Below are 13,412 nucleotides of genomic sequence, written 5' to 3' on the forward strand. Positions count from 1 at the left end.
TGTAGGAAACCTTGGGAAAAACTTATCCAGTTGGGCTAAGAAAATTGGTGAATTCCCTATGTTTGGTTAAACAGGTCTGGGGTGGATCTTTGTGATCCCACTCCAGGTCATCATCAGCAGATTGTCTCCTTCTATCATATATGATCTTTCATAGCTCTCTAGATGTTTACATACTCATGTTTACATGATCATGTTTCATTCATCCTCAAAACAGTCTTATTTGATATGTTCATCTCTTTTTCAGCTAATATCCTAAAATTTTCCTCCTTTTATTGTGCTAACTCCTTGAGATAGCCACCTATAGTAGGAACTTCCACTTTATTTCTTCCCACTCTCTTAACCCTTTCCAGTCTTTACAATCTAATGGCATCATTCAAAAGACTTTACAGTCATCATAAAACCTTCATAATCTAATTTCAACAGAGAAACTGCTCTCTATACAAAGTTATTGATGCTCTCTTTTTAATTCAATTTTACTTTATTCTCAGTTCTTAATTCTCTTCTTGTCCATTCCTACCTTCTCCTACCAACTGAGAGGGTAAGAAAAATGAAACTCCTTACAAATCTGTATAGTTGTACAAAATAAATTGCTATATTAGCCATGTCCCAAAAAAAAGAAAGAAAAGAAAATATACTTCAATTTGGACTGAGTCCAATTAATACCCTTATGTGGAGGTGGAAAGCATGTTTCCTATGTATTTTGAAGTTTGCAAAATTGTTCTAAAACTTTTCTCTTGGTTCTGTTCACTTCACTCTACCATCAGTTCATATGAGTCTTTTCCTTTTTTGTAAGTTTTTTTATATTTTTTATATTTTATATTTTTTGGTTTTTTTGTTTTAGATTTTTCAGGGCAATGGGGTTAAAGTGGCTTGCCCAAGGCCACACGGATAGGTAATTATCAAGTGTCTGAGGTCGGATTTGAACCCAGGTACTCCTGACTTCAAGGCCGGCGCTCTGTTCACTGTGCCACCTAGCCATCCCATTTTTTTTAAGTTTTTGCAAGGCAAAGGCGTTAAGTGACTTGCCCACAGTCACCCAGCTGGGTAATTATTAAGTGTCTGAGGCTGGATATGGGTTTTTAAAGATTTTTCTGAAACCAATCTCCTCCCCTCCTCATATCTCACAAAAGAATGTATTCTATCACCTTCTTACAGTCCATTCCCTAATTAATGATACTCCCTTAGTTTGCATTATTTTACCACCATGAAAACAGCTGCTATAAATGTTTCTGAACATAGGAGTCTCTTTCCTTTCTCAGATCCCTTTGCTGGGTCAAAAGTTTAGGACTTTTTGGAGTAAATTCCAAATTGTTTTCCAGAATGGCTGAACTACTTACTTCAAAGCTCCTTCAATACAACTAATGTTCTATTCAATGCCAATTTTAATTATCTTTTTTTGTCAATTTTCATCCTTTTTCACCTCACCTTTTGACACTGTGGATCATCTTTTTCAATGGAGATCTGTCACACCTCTCTCTCTGCAACCTTTTAAAGAGTTTCATAACCCATCTTCTCCCCTATTTTATTACATCTTATTCTCTAATCCAATGATACAAGTCTCTTTACGGTTCCTCACATATGACAATCCATCCCCCAAACACTAAGTACGCTCCTTAGTTATCCCCTAAGACAGAGGATTCCCAAACATTCCTGATAAGAAGAACAGAGCCCAGAGAAACTTCTGAGGTTCCACTTCTCTGAATTTGGTCCAGCAGCATCATGCTTCCCCAGGATAAGCTCATGGACAGAACCTTCTCATCCAGGAAGCTGCCTCAGCTTTGGGGCGCACCACCTTTCTCAACACCCTCACTTGCCTCTCCCCTCTGACCTGGTCCTCCCAAAGCTCCCTTTTATAGATACTCAGACTATTCCAGTTAATTTCCTTCATCATCAGCTTCTATGCTTAGTTTCAACAGGAGGAACATCATGGCCCCAGGTCAAGTACCCTCTGGTGGCCCCTCTCCCTTTTCTGCTTGCTTTTGTGTTTATTTTCCCTATTAGATTGTGAGCTCCTGGGGAACAGGAACGTCCTTTTTCTTATTTTAATATTATAAACACTGAATGAATGAATGAATGAATGAATGTTTATAAATATTTACTGACTGTAAATCAAGTTCAAATATAGAGTTAAAAGAAACATTAAAAAGTAAACACAATCAATTAAAGAATTAAACAAGACTTCAGGGGTGGAGCCAAGACCTCCCCTCCAACCCCAGCTGGCACACTCCCGCCACTTTCCCCTGTACTTTGCTAAATGAAACCTCTACACAATCATTAAAGCAACAGATTCTGCCATAAAAACCCCCAACAAAGATCAAAACAAGATTTCAACTGTGGACATCGTGGAGGATAGTCAGTGAAGGTCTGAAGTAAAGCCAGTGGGAGGCTTCTAGGCCAGGTCCTGGCTCACTAGACAGAAGGCGGGCAGGAGGGTCCCAACCCCAGGCAAAGTCTGAACCCCGGGACCACTGGGGAAAAAGATAGGCCTGGGTGGGGTACAAACCACTGCAAGGGCAGAGCCTGGACATCAAGGAGGAAACAAAGCTCTACCTGGGCCGCCGGGCAGCATGGGTCCAAGACAAGCCAGGGAGCAGCCTCCGGCCCCAGCACAAAAAAGCTCACCCAGGGTCACTAAGCACCCTCCCCCTTCTTCACGTCAAAAGAGATCACTTTAGCTCCCGACTACTCCAGGAGACTACTCCAGGAACAGAGCTCCACAATCAAAATGAGCAAAAACACAAAGACAGAGAGAAGATAAAAATGCCACCTCAGAAGAAAAAAGCTGGGACAAGTCTCAAAGGAGTGAATGAATTGGTCTCAAATTCAAAACCTCAGAGAAGAGCTTAAAAAAAAAGATTTTAAAAATAAAAGAAGAAAAATGGAAAAAAAAGAAATGAGAGTCATATAAGAAAGTTATGAAAAAATTGACCAAAGAAATCAATTCCTTAAAAGTAAAAAACAGACCACTGGAAAAGGAATTAACAAAAAATAAAATCGATCACCTAGAAAAGGAATGTAACTCATCTAAAAGATTCATCTAAAAGTCAAATGACCAACTGGAAAGGGAATGCAACTCAACAAAAAGTAAAATTAAACCAATTGGAAAAGGAAAACGACTTACTGAAATGTAAAATTAAGCAAACACAAAAGCTAACTGAAGAAAATAAAACCCTAAAAATTAGAATTGGACAAACAGAAACAAATGAATCTATGAGACTCCATCAAACAAAATCAAAAGGCTGAAAAAAAAAAGAAGAAAAATGAAAACATAAAGTACCTTTTAAGCAAAACAACCTGGAAAATAGATTCAGGAGAAATAATTTATGAATTTTTGATATACAGAAAGCCTAGATAAAAAAGAGAGCCTGAACAATATTTTCCATGAAATTATCATGGAAAACTGTCCTAATACACTAGATCAAGTAGACAAAATAGTCCTTGAACACCTCCAGAAAGAGACCCCAGGATAAAAACTCCAAGGACTATCACAGCCAAATTCCAGAATTCTCAAATAAAGGAGAAAATTCTGCAAACAGCCTAAAAGAAGCAATTTAAATACGAAGGAAACACAATCAGAATTAAAGAGGATTTATCAACTTCAACATTAAAGGATTAGAGGAACTAGAATATATTTTGGAGGGCAAAGGGCTTTGGATTACAACCAGAATTTACTACCATCCAAAATTCAGCATATTGTCAGGGGAAAAGATGAGCTTTCAGTGAAATAGAGGACTTCCAAAATTTTCTGATAAAAAAAAACAGAAATAAACAGAAAATTTGATCTTCAAATTCAAGACTCAAAGAGACGTATAAAAAGGTAAATGAAAAGGGGGAAAAAATGGCAAGAACATTAAATTGTATACATTCCTACAAGAGAAGATAACGCAACTTTTGAGAATTGTATTTCTCTTAGGATAGTTAAAGGATTGAATATAGTTAAAGGGATTATACTTAGTGCATATATATGGGTATGATTGGTTCCTGTCCTTCATTAGCAAAGACCACCAAAATGGCATCCTTATGTTTGAGACAAATTACAGTTCTACTGGCTGTAATCAGACCAACTGGGAGCTTAAAATGCTCTACCACAGGTAGGGCACAAACAGTCCAGGTGAACACCTGGGCTGTTTATTCTAAACTTAAGTATCTCACATTTCCTTTGAGATACTTTGATTCTACCTTGCTTTCAAAGCTAGTTCTCTGATGAGGGCTCCCTATGCTGGGGGGTCCTGTGCCAGTGTCTCCCATGCCTTACAATCAATGCTAAAGTTCTTAAGTGAGACCTCCAGGGTATTTCAGTACATAGAGGTTCTATACTTAATTAAAACATAAGGGACCTTACTTTATTAGATAGCTTGTTAGCATAATGGGGCAGAGGGTGAGAGTGCACTTAGAAGTGATTTTATCTTAATCTATACTTTAGTTGAGAGTTTTAGTACTATGTTAGGGTGCTTAAAGGACAGTGGAAGCAAATGTACCTGATACTTTGGTGGTGGGGGGCTGTAGAGCCATGGTTGGGGTGCTAGAGAGAGGGAGTATATTTAGAGGGACTGGACATACAAACATGAAGAAAGCTTTGGCTACAAATTGGAGGGAGTGGGCTTGGAGAGGGAAGTATAAATGGTTCATGAAATCATTTGGTTTTGCATAATGCTTTGGTTCATGAGGACTGTGTGTCCATGGAGGATATCTGAAAAGGAGGTAAGGTATAAAGTGATTATCATTCAATTGAGAAGTCTATTTTTAATGAGACAGAAGAGAGGAGGTGTTCTCTCTCAAAACTTATAAAACAAGGACTCTAAAATTTTGAGAGACAGAACCCACAGAGGGATGCGGTGAGGCAGTTCTCCAGCCCAAGGTAACCTGGAGAATAGCGGAAAGGCTCAGCTCCATGGGGTTAGAGGGGTGGCCCACCAGAGTGAAGGAACTTCAGCTTCCAGGAGGCAGCCCCAGGGCACTGGCAGTCGGAGCTCACGGAAGCAGGGGCAGTTTCCGGACCTATAGCCCGGGGAGCAATGGGCACCATTTGGAAGATCAGCCGGGGGACCTCTGCCAGAGTGAGCCCATGAAGGCCAGCCCTCAGGCACTCAGTGAGTAGCGTGGCCACAGCAGCCCAGATCCAGGAACCAGAAGCAGGCTGGGCCGGGGAGAAGGAGCCCCCAGACTACTCAGCCTTGATAACACAGTCTAGGTAGGGGAGTAGAGAGACTGCCGAGCTCTGTCCTCTGTCCCTGGAACAGGACTCTGGGGCTCTGACCACATTCAGATCCTGGTCGCAGTCTAGGACCCCCCATAGAACAGCAGCCCCCCCCCCATCAGCCCCGTGGCAGAGGGGGGCGCATATGGTCATTCACAGACCGGGAGGGAGGACAGAGCTTCACACACAGAGATCCTTCTGGGGGGGTGTCTCAAGAATACCCAAAAGCTCAGGAAGCACCCCAAGACCCAGCACAGGCTGGGGAAATGAGTAAACTGAGAAAAAAAAGGAACACCATTGAGAAATACTTCGCCTATGATCTCAAGAAGGATCAAAACATTCAGTCTAAAGATGAGGAAGTCCAAGCTCCTGCATCTAAAGACTCCAAGAAAAACAGAAATTGGGCTCAGGCTATGACAGAGCTCAAAAAAAAATATTGAAAATCAAGTGAGGAAGATAGAAGAAAAATTAGGAAAAGAAATGAAAGAGATGCAGGAAAAACATGAAGAAAAAAGTCAGCAGCTTAGTCAAGGAGATCCAAAAAAATGCTGAAGAAAACAGCATGTTAAAAACCAGCTTAGGCCAAATGGATAAAACAGTTCAAAAAGTTATTGAGGAGAAGAATGCTTTAAAAAAAGCAGAATTGGCCAGATGGAAAAAGAGATAAGAAAACTCCCCGAGGAGAACAAATCCTTCAAATGTAGAATGGAGCTGAAGGAAGCTGCTGACTTTATGAGAAGTCAGGACACAATACTTCAAAACCAGAAGAATGAAAAATTAGAAGAAAATGTGAAACATCTCATTGAAAAAACAACTGATATGGAAAACAGATTCAGGAAAGATAATTTAAAAATTATTGGGCTACCTGAATGTCATGATCAGGAAAAGAGCCTTGACCTCATTTTTAAAGAGTTCCTACAGGAAAACTGTCCAGATATCCTAGAAGCAGAGGGCAAAATACAAATTGAGAGAATCCACCTATCTCCCCCAGAAAAAGATCCCCTCCAAAAAAACCAGGAATATTATAGCCAAGTTCCAGCTCCCAAATCAAAGAGGAAATATTACAAACAGCCAGGACACAATTCAAATATCGTGGAGCTGTAGCCAGGATCACACAGGACTTAGCAGCAACTACATTAAAGGCTTGTAGGGCTTGGAATATAATATTCCGGAAGACAAAAGAGCTCGGAATGCAACCAAGAATCAACTATTCAGCAAAACTGAACATCCTCTTCCAAAGGAAAAGTTGGACTTTCAATGAATCAGGGGAATTTCAAATGTTCCTGTTGGAATGGCCAGAGCTGAACAAAAAGTCTGATCTTCAGGTACAGGACTCAGGTGAAGCATAGAGAGTGGAGAAGGGTAAAATATGAGGGACTTAATGATGAACTGCATGTATTCTGGCATAGAAAAATGATACTCATAATACTCATATGAACCTTCTCATTTAATAGAGCAGGTAGAGGGAGCTTTTATGGATGAAATACACAGGAGAGAGCTGAGTTTGAATATATGTAATGGAGTCAATGACTAAAAGGGAAATATAATGGGAGTAAGAGAAAGGAGAGGTAGAATAGGTTAAGATATCTCATATAAGATTTTTTTTATTACAATGAGCTATTACAATGATATGGAAGGGGGGAAGGTGAGGGGGGAATGAGGGAACCTTTGCTCTCTCATCAGAGGTGGCTAGGAGAGGAAACAGCATATATACTCAATGTGGTATAGACATCTAGAGTAAGAAAGAGGGGACAGGGGGAAGAGGGGGATGTGAGTGATGGAGGAGAGGGTGGACCATGGGGGAGAGTGGTCAGGTATAACACATTTTTTTTTTTACTTCTTGCAAGGGGCTGGAATTGGCTGGCCTATCTGGGACCACAGGGCTAGGTGATTGCTGGGCCTGAGGGGTTGTATGTGGGCTCAGGGCCTCTTGGTCCCAGGGCCAGTGATTAGTCTACTGTGCCAATCAGCTACCCTACAGCACATTTAAGAAGTGGGACAGAGTGAAAAAAGAGAAAATATAGTGTGTGTTGGGGGGGAGTACAAATGTAGGGAGTTGAGATGGAAAATTATGGAAGTAGCTTTTGTGATGGACTTATCCTAAAGAATGTGATCCACCTGCGACAGAGTTAGTGGTGTTGGAACACAGACTGAAGCACATTTTTTATTATTATTGCTATATTCTGGGGGGGGGGGGTTTGCAGGGCACATGGGGTTGGGTAGCTTGCCCAGAGTTGCACAGCTGGGTGATTGTTGGGTGTCTGAGGCTGGATTTGGACCTGGAAACTCCTGACTCCTGTCCACTGCACCACCTGGCCGCCCCTCCTCCTCCTCCTCCTCCTCCTATTATTTTATTTTATTTTGGGCTTTTTTTTTTTGGTTTTTGCAGGGCAGTGGGTTTGGGGTGGCTTGCCCAGGGTCGCACAGCTGGGTGATTGGTGGGTGTCTGGGGTCAGATTTTGGCTCAGATGCCCCTGACTCAGGGCCGGTGCTCCATCCAATGTGCCACTTAGCTGCCCCTATTATTATTTTTTAATTTTAATTTTTTCCTTTTTCCTTTATTGCTCATGGGGGTCTATATTTTTTGGGGGGAAGGGGTATTAGGTTTACTCTTTTTTTTCTTTTTTTCAAAAAAATTTTACTATGCAAATTTTACTGTGTTTTAGGAAAGCCAGACAAAGAACAGAAGGAGCCCTTAAGAGAACATTTGGGTTCAAGTCTCAGATCTGTCACTTTACTAGTATGTGATCTTAGGCAAGAAAACATTGCTGAGTCTCAGTTTCCTTGTTTGTAAAATGGGAATAAAAAAATTCCTTAAGGCTGTTGAATTAAATGAAATAACTCTAAAGCACAACACAATAGAATGAAGTGATATGAGTATTTATTAAAACAAGCCACCCCCCCACCTCAGCTTTTATGGGGAAAATGTTCTGTATACTTTTAAAACTCATATAAATTTGAGCTATTGCTATTATTATTATTATTATTATTGTTTATTATGTTTATAAAACCAAGCAGAGTTCTCTGCCCCGGTTTTGGACAATGGGGAATCTGCTGCCACCCTGGGTATGGTGTAATGGAGTAAGACTCTGTAAATTAATACTTTGCATATCATTTGCAATGCCTCTGGGATGTTTCCCAGAAATTGCTCTAATGTCCCTTGTCCCATTCCGCCAGCAGTCTTGGAACTTTTTAATTCAGTATCAGTAAAGAGCAAGGACTTTTTCAGTCAGACTGTACCAAAACCCACTCCCCTTTCTCATACCCCACTCCCTGTCAGTTCAACTGAAGGACAACTAATAACCACCAGAAGGGGAACATCCGAATTCCACTGTATTACATAGTCAGTTATCTTACAAAGATAGCCCAATGATCAGGCCCTCACTTAGACTGGATAGAGACAGTGTGCTATTATTGTAGCCAATTATTCTGATTTAATCAATGGAGAAGGTTGATGCTGTTGAGATTCGGCGGAAAAGCAGACTTGATCCCCAGAAAAGCTGACCCTGCATGCTCAGATATCTCCAACAATGAGTCCAAGACTTGAACACTGGGGAATAGGGAGGGAGACCTTTCAACAACCCACAGTTGTTGACTGCCATGAGGTCTCCAACCAAGAGGAAAGGGTAGGTCAGCATGCTCACTGCAATCCCCATTACAAACTTGGTGTAACTCCGAACTGCCAATGCCTGGCTGAAACTGTGGTCCACCAGGTAGGCATTGATGAAGTGAGCCAGGAGGTTACACCCACAAAAAGACCACATCTCCCAGGAGGTGAGGGATCAAGCCCACAAAGAACCCCAGCAGCCCTTCTTCTCTGAAAATCTTCCCAATGGAGCTCAGTACACTGCTGTATTTGACCTCCTGCCCCACGAACTGGACCATACAGAGCATTAAGATGACATGCAGGGGGTGTGAGAGCACCCTAGACACACACTGCATCACCATCTCATGCGAAGTTTCTTTTACCAGCTTCTTCAGTGATGTCTTCACATCATCCTTACTGGATACATGTTCTAACTCCTCCAAAGGGAAGACCTTTTTCACCCTGCCCCGGGACAGAGTGGAGAGAGCACTAGACATAAGCCTCGGACTCAGGCCTCGGAACAGTCCCCTCTTCCCATCCACTTGTACAATGTGTTTGGCATAGGTGAAGAAATTGGGCAAGTAGAAGTCCTTCCTCCCAGTACATTGGTCCCTACAGTGGGAAGTAGTGGTTCATGCCCAACCTGAATGAGCAGCTTCACGTAGAAGAGCGGGTGGCTCAGCGCCGTCACGCCAGTGCCCAGGACCAGGAACAGGGCCTCAGTGGTCACAGAGCCAACCCCGGCTCCCAGGGCCACTGCAGCCACCACCTCCATGCCCTAGGATGAAGACTGTGGGGGCCACTGGTCCCAGCTCCCAGCCTCCAGCGGAGCGCTGGGCCCCATGCCCACCATACACCCGGCGCAGCAGCCTAGGTTTACTCTTAAACAAGAATATTTTAATAATGTACAAAAACATCATTTGTACAAAAATAAAATAAATATTAATAAATTACAAAAAAGAAATACTCTATCTGTTGGTTCTATGGAAAGGAGAGAAATTTATAATCACAAAAGAAATAGATTGTAAATTGCAAAATGAATGATTTCAACATTAAAATAAAACATTTTTGCACTAATAAAACCAATGCTGCCAAGATTAGAAGGAAAACAAAGCTGGGAAATAATTTTCACAGCTAGGGGTTCTGATTATGTATTTTAGAAATGAGACCTTTGAGAATTAAACCAAATTAATAAGGTTACAAGTCATTCTCCAATTCATAAATGGTCAAGGATATGAAGAGGCAGTTTTAAATGAAAAAATTAAAGTTATAAAAAAGGATATGAAAAATGCTCCAAATCATAATTGAATAGAGAAATGTAAATTAAAATAATTCTGAGGTATCACTTCACACCTATCAGATTGGCCAAGATGACAAAAAAGAGAAAACAATTAATGTTGGAAAGGTTGTGGAAGGATTGGGACATTGATGCATTGCTGGTGGAGTTGTGCATGGATCTAACCTTTCTAGAGAGCAATAAGGAACTATGCCCAAAGAGTAATAAAACTGATCATATCCTTTGATCCAGCAATTCCAATACTAAGCCAATATCCAGAAGAAATCATAAAAAAACAGGAAAAGTTCTACATGTTCCAAAATATTCATAGCAGCTCTTTTTGTGGTGGCAAAGAATTAGAAATCAAGGGGATGCCTATCAATTGAGGAATGGCTGAAAAAGTTATGGTATATGAATGTTATGGAGTACTACTGTTCTATAAGAAATCATGAATGGGAAGAATTATAGGAACTGATGCTGAATGGAGGGAGCAGAACCAAGAGAGAACATTGTATACATTAACAACATTGTGAATTTATCAGCTTTGATGGTTGCAGCTCCTCTCAGCAGTCCAGAGAACTAGGACAACCCTGCAAGACCTGATAAGGACAATGCCACCCACATCTAGAAAGGAAAAACAAAACAAAACTAAAAAACTACAGAATGAGCACCATTCACTTTTAACAGTTTCTCTTACGTTTTTCCTTCCTATCCCATGCTTTCTTTTCCCTTAGTTAATTCCTATTACACAAAATGACTAACTCAGGTAAATCGTTGCCTTGGAAGGAAGGAGGTCTGTAACTCTTCAACTCCCTGCACTATTTTAAACTTGTGTTGTAGCTGAAGTTAAAACATTCTCTAAGGTTCTCTGTGTTAAATGGAAATTCTTACCTCAGTTGGTAGGCATTTTTTCTGTTTGGCCTCCGACATCCCTCTGGTGTGAGAACTTATTTTGGGTGTGCTTTACTGTGTTTTGTTGTTTTGGGACAGGTCAGCCTCTGGCAACCGACAGTGTGAGACCTTGTCTGGTGCCCCCGTTTTTGTATGTTCAGGTATCCATGTTTATTTGTTGCTTTTCTTAATACTAGCTTTTTCTGTGTCAACTAGCAATAGATAATTCTTTTTTTTAATAAATCATCTTACTAATACTAGTTTACCTTTTGAGATTTTAGAACAGGAGTGAAGAGATGGAATTTCTTCATGAGAAATTACTCCAGTCACTAGCCTACTCTCCCTCTCTTCATATAAGGCAAATAATGCCTTTAATTAACATCAACCTAAGGAGTGGGGCACTCCTAGAAAGCTTCATAACATTCCTGCCCATCTCTTCCTAGTAACCCTAAGTTTCCAAAATAAAGTGTTTCTCCTTCTCAATTGCCCCTTGTTTTCCCTAATGACATCACCTTTGATCAAAATGGGAGAATGTCAAAGTAAATAATTTTGACAGGCTATGCTACTGACCAAATTGAATAAATTCTCAATCTGTAACTAAGGGTTATAAATTTGAAATGAATACCTCTCCTATTGTTAATTGTTCTAACACTCACAGAAAGCCAGATGATTAGAAATTGGGAAACCTGGCTAGTTATCTTTGTGAGAACCACAGAGGTTTCTATTATTTATTAAATATTAAATCTGATAAAAGATAGCTAGTCATTTCCTCTATAACAAGACAGAAATATAAGGATTATAAATTTGTGAACAGATGTATAATCTGATTCACTATCCACTAGGAAGTTTAATGATCCCCTTGTTCTTTTCAATATATTCTTTTCTCTGGTCTGTGAGGTCATTACCATAATGGTCTTCAATTACATGTTTCTTGATAAATTTTAGAGAATAAACTTCATGTCTTATATTTTCTGTCATTCTATTTTAATTCTAAATTTCAAGTTTTATGCATTTTATAATAAAAGGAAGATGATAAAACTATCTTCTTAAAACCTCAGTATCATTAGAGAATCACAGAAAGACTCAAATTAGATAGAAAATCTGGGTTCTGTTCTGTCTGAATGATCTTAAAATGGAAAGAGAAGAAAAGAGTAAAATACTGGAGTGGGAAAAAGAAGACCAAAGAAAATTATCTTCTGTAAATGGTCTAAGTAGAAGCCTATACAAAGCAAGAAGGCAGGGGTGAGGGGAAGGATTGACATTTGAACCTCACTGTCATCTGAAATGGTAAAAGAAGGGAAAGATACAAGCACAAACATACAGAGTTTGGTACAGAAATACATTTCATTAGCTAGGAAATTAGGAGGGAGAAGGGAGAAAAGAGAATAATTAGAGGTCTGATTAAGGGAAAGCTTATTCCTAAGAAAAACAAACTCTAACTAAGGATGTATAAAAATACAGCTCTTTTTGGCTTCACAAAGAATAGAAATCAAATAGAAATTTGATTTTGTACAGAAGAGAAGGGGGTAGGGACAACTAGGTGGGGCAGTGGATAGAGCAATGGTCCTAGAGTCAAGAGGACCCGAGTTCAAATCCAGACTCAGATACTTAATAATTGCCTAGCTGTGTGACCTTAGGCAAGTCACTTAACCTCATTGCTTTAAATAAGTTTAAAAAAAAGAAGAGGAGGAGGGGTGCCCACCAACTGGAAAATGGTTAAACAAGTTAAGGTATATAAATGTGATAAGAAACTGTTGTCCCATAAGAAATGATGAAGGATATAGTTTCAGAGAAATCTCAGAAAACTTGGATGATCAACTAGAATTCTAGAGGATTAAAGCTGAAACAATTAATTAATACTGAAAATTCAAGAATGTAAAATCTCTCTCTCATACCTACAAGTGCGCGCGCACACACACACACACACACACACACACACACACACACACAAGTAGAGTATGTGTATTTTTTTTTGGATCTAGACAAGGCAATGGGGTTAAGTGGCCTGCCCAAGGACACACAGCCAGGCAATTATTAAGTGTCTGAGGCAGCATTTAAACTCAGGTACTCCTGACTCCAGGGCCTGTGCCCTATTCACTACACCACCTAGGCACCCCTCACAGTAAGGTCTTAATAAAGTCTTGGTGACTTACTGATTGAAACAAGCAAAATCTGAAAACAATATTAATTAAAAGAACAATGAATGAATGTTATGAAATTCTAATGATAAGAAGAGAGGGTAGGGGGATCTATGCATATGGATGAATGTACAGTCGTGAGTTGATTCATTTTGGTGAACAAATTTGCCCCTTCTTTCTTACCAAGAATGGCTCCTTGTATGCTATAGGGAAGAGAAGAAGAAAATATTCACAAAGAAATGTAATGAAGAATAAAAACATCAATAAAAATAAAAAATATTTTTTAAAGAGATGTTACCCTCAAAAAAAGGGTAGTTTTTCCTC

At 39.9% G+C, this 13,412-nt stretch overlaps 1 protein-coding gene and 1 pseudogene across 2 annotated transcripts in view; both read right to left on the reverse strand.

Annotated features, from left to right (window-relative positions):
• Positions 1–13,412, reverse strand: part of LOC141488259 (rho GTPase-activating protein 29-like) — an 84,042-nt gene that overhangs the window by 53,474 nt on the left and 17,156 nt on the right. The window lies entirely within an intron of this gene.
• On the reverse strand, positions 7,507–9,627 carry LOC141487918 (mitochondrial carrier homolog 1 pseudogene; annotated as a pseudogene).

This window comes from Macrotis lagotis, chromosome 5 (genome assembly GCF_037893015.1).
Source record: "Macrotis lagotis isolate mMagLag1 chromosome 5, bilby.v1.9.chrom.fasta, whole genome shotgun sequence".
NCBI classification, from domain to species: domain Eukaryota; kingdom Metazoa; phylum Chordata; class Mammalia; order Peramelemorphia; family Peramelidae; genus Macrotis; species Macrotis lagotis.